The sequence below is a fragment of the Cucurbita pepo genome, chromosome 16 (genome assembly GCF_057944985.1).
Source record: "Cucurbita pepo subsp. pepo isolate OVF chromosome 16, ASM5794498v1, whole genome shotgun sequence".
NCBI classification, from domain to species: Eukaryota; Viridiplantae; Streptophyta; class Magnoliopsida; order Cucurbitales; family Cucurbitaceae; genus Cucurbita; species Cucurbita pepo.
Window position 1 is genome coordinate 8,342,512 of NC_141813.1, and position 20,974 is coordinate 8,363,485.

The following is a 20,974-nucleotide window of genomic DNA, read 5'->3' on the forward strand; positions in this document are numbered from 1 at the left end:
TCTCATATTATTGTGAGGCAAAATGCGAGACACAGTGGATAAAATCTACTAGTAGTTCTACTAGTAGTTGAAACGTAACGTATCATTGTTTTATCATTAAATAATAAGAACTTACTTCGACTCGCCAATGCCTTTTAAAAAGTGTCAAAACATGATTTTTGAGAATATCTGTAAGTTCGAGTTAGTTATCTTACACACCACGTCAAAAACAACCGAAGTTGATTGAAAAAATACACTATTAAAGGGAAGCACCAACACCCAATGCTTCGTTTGACTTCGCTAGAAGAAGGGCTTGAACCTCCGACCTTGTGGTTAACAGCCACACACTCTAACCAACTGAGCTATTCCAGCCAACAATTTATTACAAACCAAGACCATCATTAGTTGATATTGTTTGCTCTCGTTCGTTACGTATCGCTATCACCCACATGGTTTTAAACTGCATCTACTAAGGAGAAGTTTTCAGACCCTTGTAAGAAATGTTTTTTCACCTCTCCAATCAATGTGGGTTCTCACAAAGCAACCATTCTGTGGGCCAAGCGTCCTCACTGGCGCATCGCCTGATGACTAGCTCTTATATCATTCGTAAAAGTCCAAGCGCACAACTAGCAAACATTGTCCATTTTTTCCCATTAGGTATTGCCATCAGCCTCACAGTTTCAAAATGCGCCGAATAGAGAGAGGTTTTCGCCGCTTATTAGGATTGTTTCGTTCCTCTCTCCAACAATTAGTAGATATTATCTATTTTAATCTGTTACGTATCGTCGTCAGCCTCACAGTTTTAAAACGCGTCTACTATGGAGACATTTACACACCATATACGAAATGCTGAACTCCCCTCTCAAACCAATCAAGGCACGGACCATTAGTAGTCAGGATGGCCGAGTGGTCTACGGCGCCAGACTCAAGTTTTGTTCCTTGTAATAGTGGTTGAAACGTATCATTGTTTATCATTAAATAATAAGAACTTCCTACTTCCTACGTTGAAATAATAAGAACTTCCTACAAACGTATTTATTGAATAATAAGAACTTCCTACTTCCTACGTTGAAATAATAAGAACTTCCTACTTCCTACGTTGAAATAATAAGAACTTCCTACTTCCTACGTTGAAATAATAAGAACTTCCTACTTCCTACATTGAAATAGTAAGAACTTCCTACTTCCTACGTTGAAATAATAAGAACTTCCTACAAACGTATTTATTGAATAATAAGAACTTCCTACTTCCTACGTTGAAATAATAAGAACTTCCTACAAACGTATTTAATGAATAATAAGAACTTCCTACTTCCTACGTTGAAATAATAAGAACTTCCTACTTCCTACGTTGAAATAATAAGAACTTCCTACTTCCTACATTGGTGGATTTAACTTGACTCGCCAATGACGCTTTTTAAAAAGTGTCAAAACATGATATTTGAGAATATCTGTAAGTTCGAGACAAACAACTGAAGTTGATTGAAAATATATATTAAAGGGAAGCACCAACACCCATGCTTCGTTCGAATGTGAGGGCTTGAATAATATAACAATTTATATACTCATGGAACCCTAAACATGCATACTATACATTATAACACTTATAACATACTTGGAATGCATGAAACATGCTTAGCCTATGGTGGGATTTTAAATCTATATGACATACTTTATGCATATACATTTTCTATTTAATTAAAACATACATTCATAATGCATAATTAATTAAACACACTAAAGTTGGTTGGTTTTGGCATTTTAAAGCAAGCAATTAACTAAATTATTACACTAATAATTAAAAATAACTTGAGCCGCTCCCGAGGATCACGAACTGGGCGAACCAACCCTTAAAAACGTTGAATCGAACCCCAATGGCAGAAAAAACACCCGAACCGCCTCTTCCATCTTCTTCGGTTCAGCTTGCTATCTCTTCCATTTTCGATCAATTACAACCTAAAATGGACTCTAATGACTCCATAAAAATTACAGACCTTTCTTCATTCATTAAAGCCCATACACATTAGGCTTATTACAATAATTGTATCAAATATCCACTTTAGCAACCACAAATTTCATTCATAAAATGGTACCCACCATGATCAAATTAATGTAAATAAAGTGCCTAAAACTTGCTCTGATACCAATTGATGGTGTTAATATAACACATGCGGAAGCAATTTGGATCTTAGGCACTTTTAGACATCAATTATAGTAAATAACTAGCATGTTCATAAGTATTGAAACTTAATGAGTTTGAATACTAACTTTTTGTAGTTCAAACTTCTTTTTCCTCACGAACCGGTTTCGAACCACCACTAGTGTCTTCTCCACTATCCTCCGGCCTTAGAACGAGATTGTAGAATCCGGTGAGTGACTAAACTTGGGAGGGATTTTGCATATGTGAATTGAGTGTTTGTGAGAGGTTTTTCTCAAGGTTTTTCACCAAGAAGAAAAAGACCTTCCATGTACCATGATCACTCTATTTAAAGAGTCATGTTTGCATGTTCATGCAAATTTGAGATCACCAAATTTTGACACTTAAAATTCCACTCAAATGTTTGGGATTATGTGGCAAGCATGCATGTTTGAGTTAACCAAATTTTGACACTCAAAATTCCACTCAAACTTGTGGGGTTTATTTGGCAAGCATGCAAGTTTGGTTAAACAAAATTTTGACACCTTAAAATTCCACTAACATGGATTTTTTTCCATTAAATGAAGTCAACATTTTGACTTTCTTCATTTTAATTCAACAATTAATTTGAATAATGAATTTCAAATTAAAGTAACATTAAATGATTAATTAAACTATTTAATTAATATTTAATATTAATTCAAATGCCAATCCCAATGAATTCCGATACATAATTGATTAAGATATTTAAATCTTATTTAAATATCTTAGATTCTCTCCTTTTGTTTAATTCTTAAATAAAACAAAAATGCGGTTAAATATATCGTATATATGTAGCGCATATTCCCTAATTTGAATTCGAACACTTCGAACTCACTCGTCACACTGTTCTATGGTTTAGTCTGATATGAGCTAGCAAAGGGACTTAATGGACCTATAGATCATGGGCTCCAACGATCCAAGATTAACCGGCTAAACTCATTAACCTTGTTAACCAACATTCGTTAACTACTAGGACACTCCACTATAGCCTAGTAGTTGCACTCCCCTCACTATAAATATATTTCTGTCCATTTGATATAACCATGATTAGTAAGTCGATCCTTCATAGGTTGTTCATAACTAGAGCTGGGTCAATTTACCGTTTTACCCCTAAAGTTACTTCTTGTTCCTTATGTCTCACTGATTCTCTAATGAACAATTGGTTTGTGGTCCAACCAGTAAACCGAATCCCTCTCAGGCCAATGAGAGGGTGGGGCCCCTTGTTCAAGACCTGGAGTCAGCGCTTAAGGGAACTATCTTTCTTCTATCCCTAAAAGTGGGTAGGAGTGAATTCCATCTTGCACCCCACGTCCCCAGCCATTCACCCAGTCTTACCCCTAAAATGGGAGGCCTATTGAGTCGGCGAACTAGAGCCACTCTCACCCATGCAAATCTAAGGATAATTCTGAATAAATAGGAGTTCATGGTTAGCTCAGGATTAAAACCGAGTTACCTAGGTTATCCTATGAAAAGAAAATCAGTCCCAACAGTAAACGACATTATAAAGTGAGAGTGGTTTTCTTCATGGTCCGATCTTATGCAATACTCATTGCATAGGATGCCCCCACTCACATGTCTCCACATGTACAATTTAGTGATCACATTGTTTATATCATATACAAAAGTGGGCCACATCCATAGTGTCCCCGGAATAAGGTACTCAGCCTTATCCTTATACTATAGATCATTTTGACTATATACTTGAACTTGATCCACTCTTATGTCTCTACATATAGTTCAAGTAATCATACTATAGCCAGAGTGTTCTTAGTTTATTGGATTTAGATTAATGATCGTACAATCACTTTATTCAATAACAATCTTTACTGAATAAACAACAATAATAACTTTATTGAAAATAGAATATGTTTTTGTTTACAAACTATGAGTTTTAGGACATAAAACCCAACAAACTCCCACTTGGACTAAAACTCTAGTGGGCTTTTATAACGTTGAGTAGAGAGAAATACAATAAACTAGGGCATCACATACTCATGCCATTTCTCCCACTTGCCCTAGATTACATAACTCGTAGTCCTAGACTCACTAGGTGCCCTTCAAACACTTTAGCCATGAGGGGCTTTGTAAATGGATCAACAATGTTGTGCTCTGAAGCTATCTGTGTGACGATCACATCTCCTCGTTGCACAATCTCCCTTATGAGATGATATTTGCGCTCAATATATTTTCCTCGCTTATGGCTTCTTGGTTATTTTGAATTTGCAACTGCTCCACTGTTATCACAATAAAGAGTGACGGGAAGATGCATATTTAGAACGACTTCCAAATCAGTTAAGAACTTCCTAATCCATACAGATTCTTTCGCTGCTTCACAAGCAGCAACATACTCAGCCTCCATGGTGGAATCAGCAATGCAACCTTGCTTTATGCTTCTCCATATTATTGCTCCCCCGTTCAGAGTGAATACAGATCCTGATGTCGATTTACTCGAATCTACATCGGTCTGAAAATCTGAGTCAGTGTAACCTATAAGGATCAAATCCTTAGCACCGTACATTAGCATATAGTCCCTCGTTCTCCTAAGACTTGAGGATATTCTTAACGGCAGTCCAATGAGCACGTCCCGGATTGGACTGATATCTGCTGACAATTCCCACAGCATAGCATATGTCGGGTCAGGTACATAGTATGGCATACATCAGACTGCCGACCGCTGATGCATAGGGAATGTGTCTCATATCCTCAACTTCTTGAGGTGTCTTAGGACTTTGTTCCTTCGACAAATGAACTCTATGCCTGAAAGGTAATAATCCTTTCTTGGAGTCCTGCATCTTATATCGAATCAACATTTTGTCGATGTACGATGCCTGAGACAATGCTAGTGTTTTGTTCTTGCGATTTCGAACAATTTGGATTCCAAGAACAAATTGAGCCTCTCCCAAATCTTTCATTTGGAATTGTGTCGCTAGCCAATGCTTAATGTCAGTCAGAAATCCCACATCATTTCCAATGAGTAGGATATCGTCAACGTACAACACCAGGAAAGCTACTGTAGAGTTGACTATCCTTTTATAAACACAAGGTTCGTCAACATTCTGTTTAAAGCCATAAGATTTGATCGCAGTATCAAACTTTATATTCCAGGATCGAGATGCTTGCTTCAACCCATAAATGGATCTTTTAAGCTTGCAAACCCTTTGCTCGTGATCCTGTTCAATGAACCCCTCTGGTTGAGCCATATAGATACTCTCTTCAAGATTGCCGTTTAGAAAGACTGTCTTAACATCCATTTTCCAAATTTCATAATCATAAAATGTGGCAATAGACAAGAGTATTCTAATCGATTTAAGCATAGCAACAGGAGAGAAGGTTTCTTCATAGTCCACCCCCTCTCTTTAGGTATAACCCTTTGCTACTAGTCGAGCTTTAAAGGTCTGTACCTTATCGGTTTGGTCTCGTTTCCTCTTATAGATCCATTTGCAACCAATAGGTTTTACCCCGTCTGGTTGATCTACAAGTTCTCAGAATGTATTGAAGTACATTGACTCCATTTCAAGATTCATGTCTTTAATCCACTGATCTCTATCTTCATCATTCATTGCCTGTTTATAGGTCAATGGATCCTCATCGCCATCATCAGGTATGATGACTTGAGTTTCTGCCAAACCCAAGTAACGATCGGGTTGAGTTATAACCCTCCCACTACGTCGAGGCATTCTCAACTCTTGAGAAGGATGTGATTGACCAGAAGTATCAACTCCATCAACAACTCTTGTTGAAGGACCAGCTTGATCAACAACTCTTGTTGTTTTATCAGTAGCTTCTTTAGAAATCTCACTTAATACTAGTTTGCTATGAGGTTGATGATTTCATGCGTGGTCTTCCTCTAAGAATGTAGCGTTTGTTGATAAAAACACTCTATTTTCTTGAGGGTCATAAAACAAACCACCTTTCGTCTCTTTGGGGTATCCTACGAATAGACATAATTTTGAACGACGTTCTAATTTATTGGGGTTTTGCAACAATACATGTGCTGGACATCCCTCTCAAACCAATCAAGGCACATATCATTATCTGTCAGGATGGCCGAGTGGTCTAAGGCGCCAGACTCAAGTTTTGGTCCTACTTCCTACCATGGTGGATTTAACTTGACTCGCAAATACTTTTTAAAAAGTGTCAAAACATGATTTTTTAAAAAAAGTGTCAGAACATGATTTTTGAGAATATCATTAAGTTCGAGTTAGTTATCTTACACACCACGTCACAAAAATCAACCGAATTTGATTGAAACTATTATATTAAAGGGGAAGCACCAACACCCATGCTTCGTTGAACTTCGCTAGAAGGAGGGCTTGAACCTCCGACCTTGTGGTTAAGGGCCACACGCTCTAACCAACTGAGCTATTCCAGCCAACAATTTGTTACAATCCAAGAGCATAATTAGTTGATATTGTCTGCTCTCGTTCGTTACGTATCGCTGTCACCCTCATGGTTTTAAACCGCATCTACTAAGGAGAAGTTTTCAGACCCTTGTAAGAAATGTTTCTTCACCTCTACAATCGATGTGGGTTCTCACAAAGCAACCATTTTGTGGGCCAAGCGTCCTCACTGGCGCATCGCTTGGTGACTAGCTCTGATATCATTAGTAAAAGTCCAAGCGCACAACTAGCAGACATTTTCCATTTTTTCCCGTTAGGTATTGCCATCAGCCTCACAGTTTTAAAACGCGCCTATTAGAGAGAGGTTTTCGACGCTTATTAGAATTGTTTCGTTCCTCTCTCCAACAATTAGTGGATATTATCTATTTTAATCCGTTACGTATCGTCGTCAGTCTCACAGTTTTAAAACGCGTCTACTATGGAGACATTTACACACCATATACGGAATGCTGAACTCCCCTCTCAAACCAATCAGGCTAAACATCATTAGCAGTCTGGATGGCTGAGTGGTCTAAGGCGCTAGACCCAAGTTTTGGTCCTCGTAAGAGGGCGTGGGTTCAAATCCCACTTCTGACATCTCATATTATTGTGAGGCAAAACGCGAGACACAGTGGATAGAATCTACTACTAGTGGTTGAAACCGTATCTGTAGGGCTCCATGCGTAGTGGCATTTCCTTCGGTAACTGCATCATCCTGGTGCAGGGCGTGTAAGGCTTCTGACGTGCGTATTATATGACTTAAGAAGGTCATAAGTCTCGCTCCATAATGTGTTCTCAAACACTAGATAGCAACCAGCGGGATATCACAACCTCTGTCCCGGTCATCTTGGTTCCTCGATTGCTATAGAGTGTTTTCACCGTATCATTGTTATTCATTATATATAATAAGAACTTCGCCAATGCTTTTTAGAACTTTCTACTTCCTACCGAAGTTGATTGAAAATATATATTAAAGGGAAGTACCGAAGTTGATTGAAAATATATATTAAAGGGAAGCACCAACACCCATGCTTCGTTTGAATTCGCTGGAAGGAGGGCTTGAACCTCCGACCTTGTGGTTAAGGGCCACACGCTGTAACCAACTGAGCTATTCCAGCCAACAATTTGTTACAATCCAAGAGCATAATAGTTGATATTGTCTGCTCTCGTTCGTTACGTATCGCTGTCACCCTCATGGTTTTAAACCGCATCTACTAAGGAGAAGTTTTCAGACCCTTGTAAGAAATGTTTCTTCACCTCTCCAATCGATGTGGGTTCTCACAAAGCAACCATTCTGTGGGCCAAGCGTCCTCACTGGCACATCGCCTGGTAACTAGCTCTGATATCATTCGTAAAAGTCCAAGCGCACAACTAGTAGACATTTTCCATTTTTTCCCGTTAGGTATTGCCATCAGCCTCACAGTTTTAAAATCTCCTATTAGAGAGAGGTTTTCGACGCTTATTAGGATTGTTTCGTTCCTCTCCCCAACAATTAGTGGATATTATCTATTTTAATCTGTTATATATCGTCGTTAGTCTCACAGTTTTAAAACGCGTCTACTATGGAGACATTTACACACCATATACGGAATGCTGAATCCCCTCTCAAACCAATCAAGCTACATGCCATTAGCAGTCAGGATGGCCGAGTGGTCTAAGGCGCCAGACTCAAGTTCTGGTCCTCGTAAGAGGGCGTGGGTTCAAATCCCACTTCTGACATCTCATATTATTGTGAGGCAAAATGCGAGACACAGTGTAAAGAATCTACTAGTGGTTGAAACGTATCATTGTTATTCATTATATAATAAGAACTTCACACCAACACCCATGCTTCATCCGACTTCGTTAGAAGGAGGGTTTGAACCTCCGACCTTGTGGTTAACAGCCACATGCTCTAACCAACTGAGCTATTCCAACCAACAATTTGTTACAGTCCAAGAGCATAATTAGTTGATATTGTCTGCTCTCGTTCGTTACGTATCGCTGTCACTCTCATGGTTTTAAACCGCATCTACTAAGGAGAAGTTTTCAGACCCGACCCTTGTAAGAAATGTTTCTTCACCTCTCTAATCGATGTGGGTTCTCACAAAGCAACCATTCTGTGGGCCAAGCGTCCTCACTGGCGCATCGCCTGATGACTAGCTCTTATATCATTTGTAAAAGTCCAAGCGCACAACTAGCAGACATTGTCCATTTTTTTCCCGTTAGGTATTGCCATCAGCCTCACAGTTTTAAAACGCGCCTATTAGAGAGAGGTTTTTACCGCTTATTAGGAATGGTTCGTTCCTCTCTCCAACAATTAGTAGATATTATCTATTTTAATCCGTTACGTATAGTCGTCAGCCTCACAATTTTAAAACGCGTCTACTATGGAGACATTTAGACACCATATACGGAATGCTGAACTCCTCTCTCAAACCAATCAAGGCACATACCATTAGTAGTCAGGATGGTTGAGTGTTCTAAGGCGTTAGACTCAAGTTCTGGTCCTCGTAGGAGGGTGTGGGTTCAAATCCCCCTTTTGACATCTCATATTATTGTGAGGCAAAATGCGAGACACAGATAAAATCTACTAGTGGTTGAAAAACGTATCATTGTGTTTCCTACCATGGTGGATTTAACTTGAATCGCCAATGCTTTTTTAAAAAGTGTCAAAACATGCTTTTTGAGAATATCTGTAATCGAGTTAGTTATCTTACACACCACGTCACAAACAACCGAAGTTGATTGAAACTATTATATTAAAGGGGAGCACCAACACCCCATGCTTCGTTCGACTTCGCTAGAAGGAGGGCTTGAACCTCCGACCTTGTGTGGTTAAAAGGCAAACGCTCTAACCAACTGAGCTATTTCAGCCAACAATTTGTTACAATCCAAGGTCATCATTAGTTGATATTGTCTTCTCTCGTTCGTTACGTATCGCTATCACCCTCGTTGTTTTAAACCGCATCAACTAAGGAGAAGTTTTCAGACCCTTGTAAGAAATGTTTCTTCACCTCTCCAATCGATGTGGGTTCTCACAAAGCAACCATTTTGTGGGCAAAGCGTCCTCACTGGCGCATCGCCTGGTGACTAGCTCTTATATCATTCGTAAAAGTCCAAGCGCACAACTAGCAGACATTGTCCATTGTTTTCCGTTAGGTATTGCCATCAGCCTCACAGTTTTAAAACGCGCCTATTAGAGAGAGGTTTTCGCCGCTTATTAGGATTGTTTCGTTCCTCTCTCCAACAATTAGTAGATATTATCTATTTTAATCCGTTACGTATCATTATCAGCCTCCCAGTTTTAAAACGCATCTACTATGGAGACATTTACACACCATATATGGAATGCTGAACTCCCCTCTAAAACCAATCCAGGGACACACCATTAGTAGTCAAGATGACTGAGTGGTCTAAGGCGTCAGACTCAATTTTTGGTCCTCATAAGAGGGTGTGGGTTCAATTCCAACTTTTGATATCTCCATATTATTGTGAGGAAAAATGCGAGTCTCATATTATTGTCTCCTCGTAAGAGGGTGGGCATGGGTTTATGTCCCATTTTTGACAATTATATATATTTGTGAGGCTAATTAGCCAAAGTGGATCGAAAGTATCATTAGTTTATCAAATGATAAGTATTTCGTAGTCATGAAAAAAGTACCATGGTGGATATCAATTGAACTCACTAAAGATTTTATCAATTGAACTCACATGAGAGCTTGAACCTTTGACCTTATTGTTGTTCGCTCTAACCAACTAAGCTATTCCAAGCAATCATTGTCACAATCCAAGCCCACCACTAGTTGATATTGTCCGCTTTCATTCGTTACGTATGGCCGTCAGCCTCACGGTTTTAAACCGCATGCACTAGGAGAGGTTTTCAAACCCTTGTTATAAATGTTTCTTCCCCTCTCCAGTAGATGTCGGATGTCACAATCCACCCCTTCTGAGGGCCTAGCGTCCTCACTGGCACATCGTTTGGTGACTAGCTCTAATATCATTTGTAAAAGTCCAAGCTCAATGCTAGTAGACATTGTTCATTTTTGCCCATTAGGTATTTTCATCAGCCTCACAGTTTTGAAACGTGTCTATTAGGAAGAGGTTTCCACACCCTTATAAGGATTGTTTCGTTCCTCTCTCGAACAGCTAGCGGATATTGTCTATTTTAGTCTGTTACGTATCGCCGTTAGCCTCACAGTTTTAAAACGCGTCTACTAGAGATAGCGTTAGGGGATTGGGTCGAAAGTATCATTAGTTTATCAAATGATAAGTATTTCGTAGTCATGGAAAAAGTACCATGGTGGATATCAATTGAACTCACTAGAGATTTAAAATTGTCAAAACATGATTTTTAAACATCAAATTTTGAGAATATCTCTTCGAGTTAGTTCTCTTACATGTCACAAACCCAAGTTAATTTAAAATTTATGCTAGAAGGATGCAAAGGAGGAGGGCTTGAACCTTTGACCTTGTTGTTCACTCTAACCAACTAAGTTATTCCAAGCAATCACTTGTCACAATTCAAGCCCACCACTAGTTGATATTGTCCATTTTCATTCGTTACGTATGGGCGTCAGCCTCACGGTTTTAAACCGCATGTACTAGGGATCGGTTTTCAAACCCTTGTAAGAAATGTTTCTTCCCCTCTCCAGTAGACGTGGGATCTCACCATCCACCCCTTCTGAGGGCCTAGCGTCCTCACTAGCACATCGTCTGGTGACTAGCTCTAATATCATTTGTAAATGTCCAAGCTCAGTGCTAGTAGACATTGTTCATTTTGGCCCATTAGGTATTTTCATCAGCCTCACAGTTTTGAAACGTGCCTATTAGGAAGAGGTTTCCGCACACTTATAAGGATTGTTTTGTTCCTCTCTCGAACAGCTAGCGGATATTGTCTATTTTAGTCTGTTTCGTATCGTCGTCAGCCTTACTGATATGAACCAAGAGACATCAATCATACAATATGCTTCAATGAAGATGTGAAGAAAATGGTGTTGAAATTATCTAAAGATATTTCAATTCATGCCACATGGAAGAAGAATGAAGTTTCATGTTTTAAATTTTGGGGGATTACAATTTAGAGTTATTGTATTTCATGAATATAGTTTAAGACTTTTAATTTACTATAGGTTACATTTACATAATGGCTAATTATGGTCATTAATTATGAATGTTACAACTTTTGGAATGCCTTTATATAGCCTCAAAATGGAACTATTAAAGGCATTCCAAAAGTTGTAACATTCATACTTAATGACCATAATTAGCCATTATGTAAATGTAACCTATAGTAAATTAAAAGTCTTAAACTATATTCATGAAATACAATAACTCTAAATTGTAATCCCCCAAAATTTAAAACATGAAACTTCATTCTTCTTCCATGTGGCATGAATTGAAATATCTTTAGATAATTTCAACACCATTTTCTTCACATCTTCATTGAAGCATATTGTATGATTGATGTCTCTTGGTTCATATCATTCTCCACTTCTTCAAGAGGATTCGTCCTCGAATCTATTTGTGAAACTTTGCTGCAAAAAAAAGTTATGGAAATACGAAGGACCTCACAACACTCTCTCACGAGTATACACTCAAGGAGTTTTAGGAAACTCTTTTTACACTCAGTTACACAAATGAAGCTCTCATTCTCACCTCTTAAAATTTTAAATAGAGCAAAGATTGAATTTTGAACTCTGGGTTGATTAAAAACTAAAAAGATAAAAATAAATAAAAATCAAATTGAGAAGAAACGCAAAGGAAACATATATCCGATCTTGAGCCTGAAGCTCTGATACCAAATGATAAGATAAGGAATCAATAGAAGGGGAATAAGATTCGGATTACCTTGTTGATCGAATATCTCAAGGCAAGAACATTGTTTGAGATTCGAATCACTCCACAAGCAAGATCGATCATGTCTAGCTTGAATGATTCTTGTTGATCAAATATCTCAAGGCAAGAACACTTGCTTGAGATTCGAATCACTCCACAAGCAAGATTGATCATGTCGAGCTTGAATGATTCTACATGCAATCTAAACTACATAGAATTGCAAAGAAACTTAGCCATCGGCTAAACAAAAGCACAAATGCTTCTTTACTATATTTTCCAAGTCTACCTTACAAATACAACATACATGGCTTTATATAGCCTCAAAATGAAACTATTAAAGGCATTCCAAAAGTTGTAACATTCATACTTAATGACCATAATTAGCCATTATGTAAATGTAACCTATAGTAAATTAAAAGTCTTAAACTATATTCATGAAATACAATAACTCTAAATTGTAATCCCCCAAAATTTAAAACATGAAACTTCATTCTTCTTCCATGTGGCATGAATTGAAATATCTTTAGATAATTTCAACACCATTTTCTTCACATCTTCATTGAAGCATATTGTATGATTGATGTCTCTTGGTTCATATCACTGATGCTCAACGAAGAGAAGGTTATGGTGAACATTCTCACAAAAGGAGAAGATCGAGTGGAGACGGACATGTGGTACCTTGACAATTAAGCAAGCAACCACTTGGTCGGAGATTGAACAAAGTTCAAGGAGCTTGATGAGAAGTTATTGGAAATGTGAAGTTTGGCGATGGATCAATTATACTGATCTAAGGCAAATGATCCATCTTATTCCAGTGCAAGAATGGTGACCAATGTTTACTGATCAATGTGTACTATATCCCAAACTTGAAGAGTAACATTATCTGTCTTGGTCAACAGACGGAAGAAGGAAGCAGAGTGGAGTTAGCTAGCTCGTCCCTCAAGATGTTCGATAGAAATGGAACCTTGTTGATGTAGGTAAAACGATCGCATAACCGTTTATACAGGATACTATTGGAGATCAACCAACCCACCTCTCTACTGATGAAATTTGCAGACCCAGTTTGGCTATGACATGCAAGACTTAGACACGTGAAATTTCAGACGCTCAAAATGATGGGAGAGAAGAAGATGGCTACGGGGCTACCTAAGATCATACATCCAAACAAGCTATGTGAATGTTTCCTAGTCTGCAAACAAGCACGACAGTTGTTCCCAACTCAAACAAGCTTCTGTATTGAGTGATACTGCAACTGGTTCATGCAGATTTGTGTGGTCTGATCACCCCATCATCATTGGGGGGTAATAAGTATTTTCTTTTACTTGTCGACGATTATAGTTGTTGGATGTGGTGTACATTCTCAAAGAAAAAGGAAAATCTATGTTCAAGAAATTCAAAAGATTCGTTGAAAATGGGTATGATCAGAAGTTGAAAACCTATGGCACTAATCGAGATGGCGAGTTCTTATCCCAAAACTTCTCAAATGGAGGAAGGTATCAAACGTCAACTCACTGCTCTGTACACTCTACAACAAGATGGTGTAGTCTACCAAAGAAATCGCATCATAATGAACACTACAAGAAGCTTACTCAAGAGCATGCAAGTCCTAGCGATTTTCTGGGGCAAGGCGATACGACATGCGGTTTATCTTATAAATCGTTTACTGACAAAGGCGCTGGAAGCTTGCATCTCCTACGAAGCATGGTTTGACAAGACACCTCACTTTGAGTACCTAAGATTCTTTGGTTGTACAACATATGTTAAGACTGCAAAACCATATATAACAAGGCTTGATAATAGAAGCCAAAAGATGGTGTACTTTGGCGTAGAGGATGGAACCAAGGCACACAGATTATATGATCCAAAACATTAAGAAATTAATGTAAGTAGGGATGTCGTATTCAAAGAAGATAAGAAGTGGGATTGGTGCAGGGTTGGCGATAACAAGCAGACTGTCATAGAGTTCATTACTCTAGAAGAAGAGGGAGATTGTAGAAATTGAACGCAACTCTAATGCCAACTAATGCTGCTCTGATACCAATTTGTTAATTTGAAATCGCCCTGATACCAATTTGATGAAGTAAGCTAAAGTTGCTCCGATACCAACCTCGAAATAAAACGCTCGCTCTGAATCTAACTCGTTTAGATAATTCTCACGAAACTTTAAGAAAGGAGGTGTCGCAGGGGGAGACAGAGACAAGGAGACAAAGAAATTCTCAAGAGGTTATTACACACTAATTCAGACCGTAAATATTTTTCTTCTCTTTCTTGTTGTTATTTCTCTCTGCACTATTACTTTGAACACATGAGGCTTTTTTATAGCATTTCCTGAGGTAAATTTGGCTTTAACTACCCACGATTTTTTTTTTTCACCCATTTACTTTCCCTTCGGTAAATTTCTCCCCTATTTGCTCTCCCTCCCTGGGATAATTATGCCCTCGTAATTAAATCGTTTAGACTGAATTAAAAAAAGCAAAAAAACAAAAAAAAAACATTTAAGTTTATCTTCCAACAGAGATGCAACAGACTTAGAAAATGCCCCTAAAGCAACACCAACAAATCCATACATGTCATCATCGATGACATCTGCTGTCTTTTGACTGAGCAGCTCACCGCGGGTGAGAACAGGAAGAAAATAACCGAAAGTGCAAGAGAGCAAAAACCTTGAATTTTGTTGTTGCTAAAAACTAGTACATTTGTTCCTTGTTTGATTGCAATATTTAAATAACAAACCTAGACTAAAAATGGCAAAAGTGGCCAAATGAATTTGCACCACTCTATCCTCTAAAAATGGCTGGAGTGGCCAATTGAATTTTTGCCACTCGAGGGCAAGTTCTTTGCACAGGCTTTATTTAACAATTTTCTTCTAAAACCTATGGTATATCTACCTTATTGATTGAACTCCGATCTTTGAGCGTAGTTCCTCAAATTTCACTCGCATCAGATAGTTGGTGAAGATGTCTCCAAGCTGTTCCTTTGTTCGAATGTCAATCTTGATAAGTCCCCGATATGCACACTCCCAAATATAATGGAATCTGATCTCTATGTGCTTGCTCCGGTTGTGCAAAACTGGGTTTTTATACAAGGAGATTGTATCCTTGTTGTCCACGTATAGTATTGGTGGATTGCCTTCTTTTCCAATCAGCTCCTCCAACAGCCGCGCAAGCCAGACCCCCTATGTGGCCGCCATCGTAGCGGCAATATACTTTGCTTTGCAAGAAGACAAAGCAACTACCTTCTGTTTAATTGATTGCCAGCAGATCACGCCACCTGAGAGGAAGTAAATCATCCCATGGTTGCTCTTATGATCATCAACGTCACCGGCCATGTCACTATCACTATAGCCGACCAGCTTAAGCTTCTCTCTTCCTCTCCCAGTATCTCACACCCCAGCCTCTGGTTCTGGCCACATAGCGCAAGATGTGCTTGACAGCTACAAGATTCTCCTTCGTTGATGCTTTCATAAACTTACTCACATATCCAATGGAATAGGCAAGGTTAGGGCATGTGTTTACCAGATAGCGCAGACTCCCGACGATGCTGCGATAATTGGTGGTGTCACCGCCAGCGTAGTGCCAACTTTCCTTAGCTGGAGACGGGCCTCCATTGGCATCCTTGTAAGATTACTGTTTACCAGCCCAACTATGTCTAGTAGCTTCTTCGCATACGCACGTTGACAGATGGTGATGCCGGTAGTACTCTACTGCACTTCGATGCCAAGGTAGTAGCTAAGCACGCCAAGGTCGCTCATCTTGAAGGTCTTTAACATCTCCCTCTTGAATCTTCTAAGAACTTCCATGTCGCCTCAAGTGATTATGAGATCATCGACTTACACTCCCATGATCAACCGCTTCTTGCCGTGGTCGCACGTCTACATCCCATGCTAAGAGGCTCAACGCTTGAACTTGAGCGACAACAGGATACCATCGAGCTTCTTGTTCCAGGCTCGTGGTGCTTGTCGAAGCCGGTAGAGCACCTTGTGCAGGTGCAGTACCTTGTCGGGGTGTCATTATCGATGAAGCCAGGTGGTTGTCAGACGTAGATGATCTCCTTCAGCTCTCCGTTGAGGAAAGCGAACTTCACGTCCATGTGGTGGACTTCCCAGGAGTGATGTCCGCGATCACCAACAACAGGCGGACAGATTCCAACCCTACCACCGGCGCGAACACCTCTTCGAAGTCCACCCCTTGCTTCTTGACGTAGCCCTTTGCCACGAGACGGGCCTTGTGCTTTACAACTTCTCCCTCTTCGTGACTCTTCAGCTTGAACACCCATTTGAGCCCTATGGCTCGATGTAATGGCCCTCCAGACTCCACGTCTTGTTGTCAATGACAGACATCATCTCTTCCTACATTGCCTTCAGCTAGCACGAGTTCTTCTCTTGTTTGGGGAAAGATTTCGTTTCATCCGCGCTGATGGCATGCAATTCGACACCTCTTCTTCGAGCTCGTGCGCCGCCAGTCCCGGTGGTTCACCTTCTCCTAATAGGTCTTCAATATTTCGGTGCCTGGCTGTCAGACCATCATCGTGATCGGCATCCATAAATAACTAGAGCAACTAGTCACAATGTCCATTCCTCCATTATAGCACAACCGAAAGCAATAACTTCAAAATGCATCATAAATTCTCACCCTAGGGTTATTTCGATAATTTTTTTAATATACATAACAATCATCCAGATTGCCTTTGGAGCTACCACACGTGCCTAAATGAGTCTTACGCACAATTACGCGTGCTTTGTGGCAGAATCGCACTCTTACGACAGTGGGATAGCGATTGTGCAACACTTGTTCTAGCCCAGAAAATAAGTCGGTCGTGTTAAATTCAAACTTTCCAAACAATATTGGTGTATGCTCGCGACACGGGTCATGTTTAAAATTTTTTTTTAGAAAACAGGAGCAAATAAATGTGTTGAAAACAATTTTAAAGAAATCAATGTTATAAGCTAAAAGCGAGTAGGCAACAACAACAACTTTGATAGCATATAACCCATGTACGAAGAATTGACACCTATTCAAATTCTCCTATAGTACATTTCGGGGTGTTTTAGCCCTACGGGTGTAGATATAATTTTGGTGACCGGTCATACACCCCGTATTGACACAACGATAATAGTAAAGCCCTATCTAACATGAAAAAAATTAAAAAAAAAGGTTTGGGACAGGCATACGCCCATGAACAAAAAGTCCTAGACAAGCATGACCAGGGTATCGGACATGCGCCCATAGGCAACACGTCTTGAACAAGTATGACCGTGACATCCTCCCTCAATTGGTTGACATCTTTGACAATCGACTCTTAACAAACTCAGTGTTGTAGGATGAGGTTGACTTCAAGTCCATGGATGCACTTCCCACTGATCTTAGTATTAACGATTCTCTTCCAATATGATAGGAACTATTGAAACCCACTTCTTGATTTGTTGACTCTTCGCGTCTTCTTAGTTGGTGAATGTTCTACTTTCTTAGCATGAAAATTTTTCGTCTTTGCGTGAGGTCGCACCACCTCCTTGTGCTTGATGTCTTTTTGGTCGAGATAGTAACATTTCAAGTTACTAATGTGGACAAAAGGGCTAGTCTGCATCTATGGGAGTAGTTGAATCCTATATTATACCTTCTCAACCTTGTCGATAACTTCGACTAGTCCATAGTATTTTCGCACCAGTCTTTGGTTCTTGTTGCTTTGAACTCAGAGTTGGTTCTTTGTAACTGTACTAGTCAAGACGTGTTTAATAAGGATTTTGGTATTAATTATTGAGTCTTTGTAACTCCTGAAGTCATTTTTTTACCTTATTTAAGGCATTTGAGGTCGGTAAGACTCCTATTTATCACATTTTAGTTAGTTTTAGGGCGTATATTGGAATTAATCATCCTATTTAGCTAGGTTAAGATGTTTATATGACCTAAGAATGTCATATGAATTGATATATGTGAGAATTAAGCATTGGAATATAGCTTTTGAGGTGACTATCGAATAATTAGTAACTTCGGCAAAGGCCAACCAAGTAAGTGACTTACTGATTGATGTATGATGGTGCATTCCATGTGGCTCTTGCATGTACCATTTTAATTATGTGATGCTTATATGTTCTTTGTATTGTCATTGATGCATGTCATGTATGCATGTGATGTCCATTACACTATATTATGAATGAAATGAAATGTCATGTGTGAAATGTTATGTCTTACCATGTAAAGTTATGTGATGGATTACGTGAAGTTTTTCATGTATACATGATGCATATATGAAATATGTTATGAGCAAAAGGAGAAAGGAAATGAAATATGTTATGTTATGAATGAAAATCATGGAACCTCATGCTTGTACGTATGTCACATGCATCGGGATACCTCCCTATTATGTTATACTAGTACGACGCGTATCTTCGATACTTGTAGTTGTCATGATATCATGCGGGCCTTTTCTTTTTTAATGCGTTCGGTGACGTGCAATGTGTTGTGTCCGATCAAGAGAATATGTATACGAGCACGCCTGGTGGGTCCATGTATGCGTATGTGGGCCGTGTGTGGAGAAGCACCATGCATCCAACCCTGCCTAGAACTAAAAAGTGCCCAAGGTCATGTTACGTGTTTTAAATGATATGTCTCGTTCATGTTTTGTGTGTGATTGCGTTACTAACCCATATAGTGGGGTGACTTACTGAGTATTTCTTAAAATACTCAAGCCACGTGTTACCTTATATTTTTTAGGTAAAGTTAAAGTTAAAGCTCCCATGCATGGATAACGATAAATGTTGCAAAAGTCATGGAAGTGAGGATAGATCATGATAGAGAAGTAGTATTGAATTTAATCAGTAGATATTAGGTGTTTTTAATGCAATTTGTTTTATGTTAAAAAAATAATGTTATTTTAATTTTTATTTTGAATTGAATAGGTAAGTCCATGACTTTATTTTAAAAATATTTATTATGAATTTTCGCATATATAATTAAAACATGCGTGGGGTGACGTAACTAATTAACCTAAAAGAATTAGAAGTGTTACATTATCCTTCAACACTTCTATCCTTCAACACTTCTATTCACTAGTCTGTAATGTCTTGTTAAGTCATTTCAATCCTTTATTTATGTCATTTCTTTGGAGAGAAACCTTGAGGAATGGAAATTGGTTTGAAATCTTAGACTTCAGTTGCATATTTCGCAAATTGTGTAAGTGATTTCCTTATTTACTTCATTTTGTTGATGTTAAAAAATTATCACTGTGATTGCATACACGAACATGTTTTTAGTCCGATTTTGTGAAATTACTTGAGAGGTGTAGGATAAGTAGGAGCCGAAAGGCGAAAGTGAAATGTCACTACTTTTAACGTTATTTTACTTATTCCGTGAATCGGAAGCGGGGCACTGCCCCTCTTTTTGGACCCAATGCCTACCTCGGTGGGCGATCCGGGCGGAAGACATTGTCAGGTGGGGAGTTTGGCTGGGGCGGCACATCTGTTAAAAGATAACGCAGGTGTCCTAAGATGAGCTCAACGAGAACAGAACTCTCGTGTGGAACAAAAGGGTAAAAGCTCGTTTGATTCTGATTTTTAGTACGAATACAAACCGTAAAAGCGTGTCCTATCGATCCTTTAGACCTTCGAAATTTGAAGCTAGAGGTGTCAGAAAAGTTACCACAGGGATAACTAGCTTGTGGCAGCCAAGCGTTCATAGCGACATTGCTTTTTTATCCTTCGATGTCGGCTCTTCCTATCATTGTGAAGCAGAATTCACCAAGTGTTGGATTGTTCACCCACCAATAGGGAATGTGAGCTGGGTTTAGACCATCGTGAGACAGGTTAGTTTTACCCTACTGATGACAGTGTCACAATAGTAATTCAACCTAGTACGAGATGAACCGTTGATTTGCCCAATTGGTCATCGCACTTGGTTGAAAAGCCAGTGGCGCGAAGCTATTGTGCGCTGGATTATGATTGAACGCCTCTAAGTCAGAATCTGGGCTAGAAGTGATGCATGCGCCCATTGCTTGATTGCCGACTAGCAGTAGGGGCCTTTTGGCCCCAAAGGCACGTGTCGTTGGCTAAGCCCTTGTGACGGATGAGTCTCAAGGGCCGCCTTGTAACGTAATTCCCACTGAGCGATGGGTAGAATCCTTTGCAGACGACTTAAATATGCAACAGGGTATTGTAAATGGCAGAGTGGCCTTGCTGCCACGATCCATTGAGATTCAGCCCTTCGTCCCTCCCCACACAATAAACCAATTTATTTATTTCAAGTGTCATGGAGGTTGTAGGCAAAGTAATGATTTTACATGTTAAGTGTTGATGGATTGGACATGCTCCAAATTAAGGCCATCTATGCTATGTGTGATACATGCCGTACCAACACCTCATGCACCCTTACCCACCCATAATGTCCACCCACCCCCTCCAACGCAAACACACCTACAAGAATATCAAAAGTGTTAAATGTTACCTCCATAAAAAAGCATCAGACCCAATACCTATGAAGCGTGAGTACACGTATAAAGCCTTGAAGGTTAGTCTTTAAACAATTCATCACACCTAACATCTGTGGAAAGTACGAACATGTATAAAGCCTTGGACTATTAAAAATATCATCAAACCCAATACCCGTGAAAAGTGAATGTACATTTATAA

The 20,974-nt window shown here is 39.2% G+C and overlaps 7 non-coding genes and 1 pseudogene across 7 annotated transcripts; 3 read left to right on the forward strand and 5 right to left on the reverse strand.

The window, feature by feature from the left end:
- Positions 1 to 277: 277 nt before the first annotated feature.
- Positions 278 to 351, reverse strand: TRNAN-GUU (transfer RNA asparagine (anticodon GUU)). Its single transcript has one exon. It is a non-coding gene; the product is annotated as a tRNA-Asn (tRNA).
- A 6,105-nt stretch (positions 352 to 6,456) lies between these two features.
- On the reverse strand, positions 6,457 to 6,530 carry TRNAK-CUU (transfer RNA lysine (anticodon CUU)). Its single transcript has one exon. It is a non-coding gene; the product is annotated as a tRNA-Lys (tRNA).
- Positions 6,531 to 7,050: 520 nt separating this feature from the next.
- TRNAL-CAA (transfer RNA leucine (anticodon CAA)) lies at positions 7,051 to 7,134 on the forward strand. The gene has a single exon. It is a non-coding gene; the product is annotated as a tRNA-Leu (tRNA).
- Positions 7,135 to 7,581: 447 nt separating this feature from the next.
- Positions 7,582 to 7,655, reverse strand: TRNAK-CUU (transfer RNA lysine (anticodon CUU)). The gene has a single exon. It is a non-coding gene; the product is annotated as a tRNA-Lys (tRNA).
- A 517-nt stretch (positions 7,656 to 8,172) lies between these two features.
- On the forward strand, positions 8,173 to 8,256 carry TRNAL-CAA (transfer RNA leucine (anticodon CAA)). Its single transcript has one exon. It is a non-coding gene; the product is annotated as a tRNA-Leu (tRNA).
- Positions 8,257 to 8,380: 124 nt separating this feature from the next.
- On the reverse strand, positions 8,381 to 8,454 carry TRNAN-GUU (transfer RNA asparagine (anticodon GUU)). The gene has a single exon. It is a non-coding gene; the product is annotated as a tRNA-Asn (tRNA).
- An 863-nt stretch (positions 8,455 to 9,317) lies between these two features.
- On the reverse strand, positions 9,318 to 9,393 carry TRNAN-GUU (transfer RNA asparagine (anticodon GUU)). The gene has a single exon. It is a non-coding gene; the product is annotated as a tRNA-Lys (tRNA).
- Positions 9,394 to 19,565: 10,172 nt separating this feature from the next.
- Positions 19,566 to 20,559, forward strand: LOC147788970 (25S ribosomal RNA; annotated as a pseudogene; the record flags this gene model as incomplete).
- Positions 20,560 to 20,974: the final 415 nt, after the last annotated feature.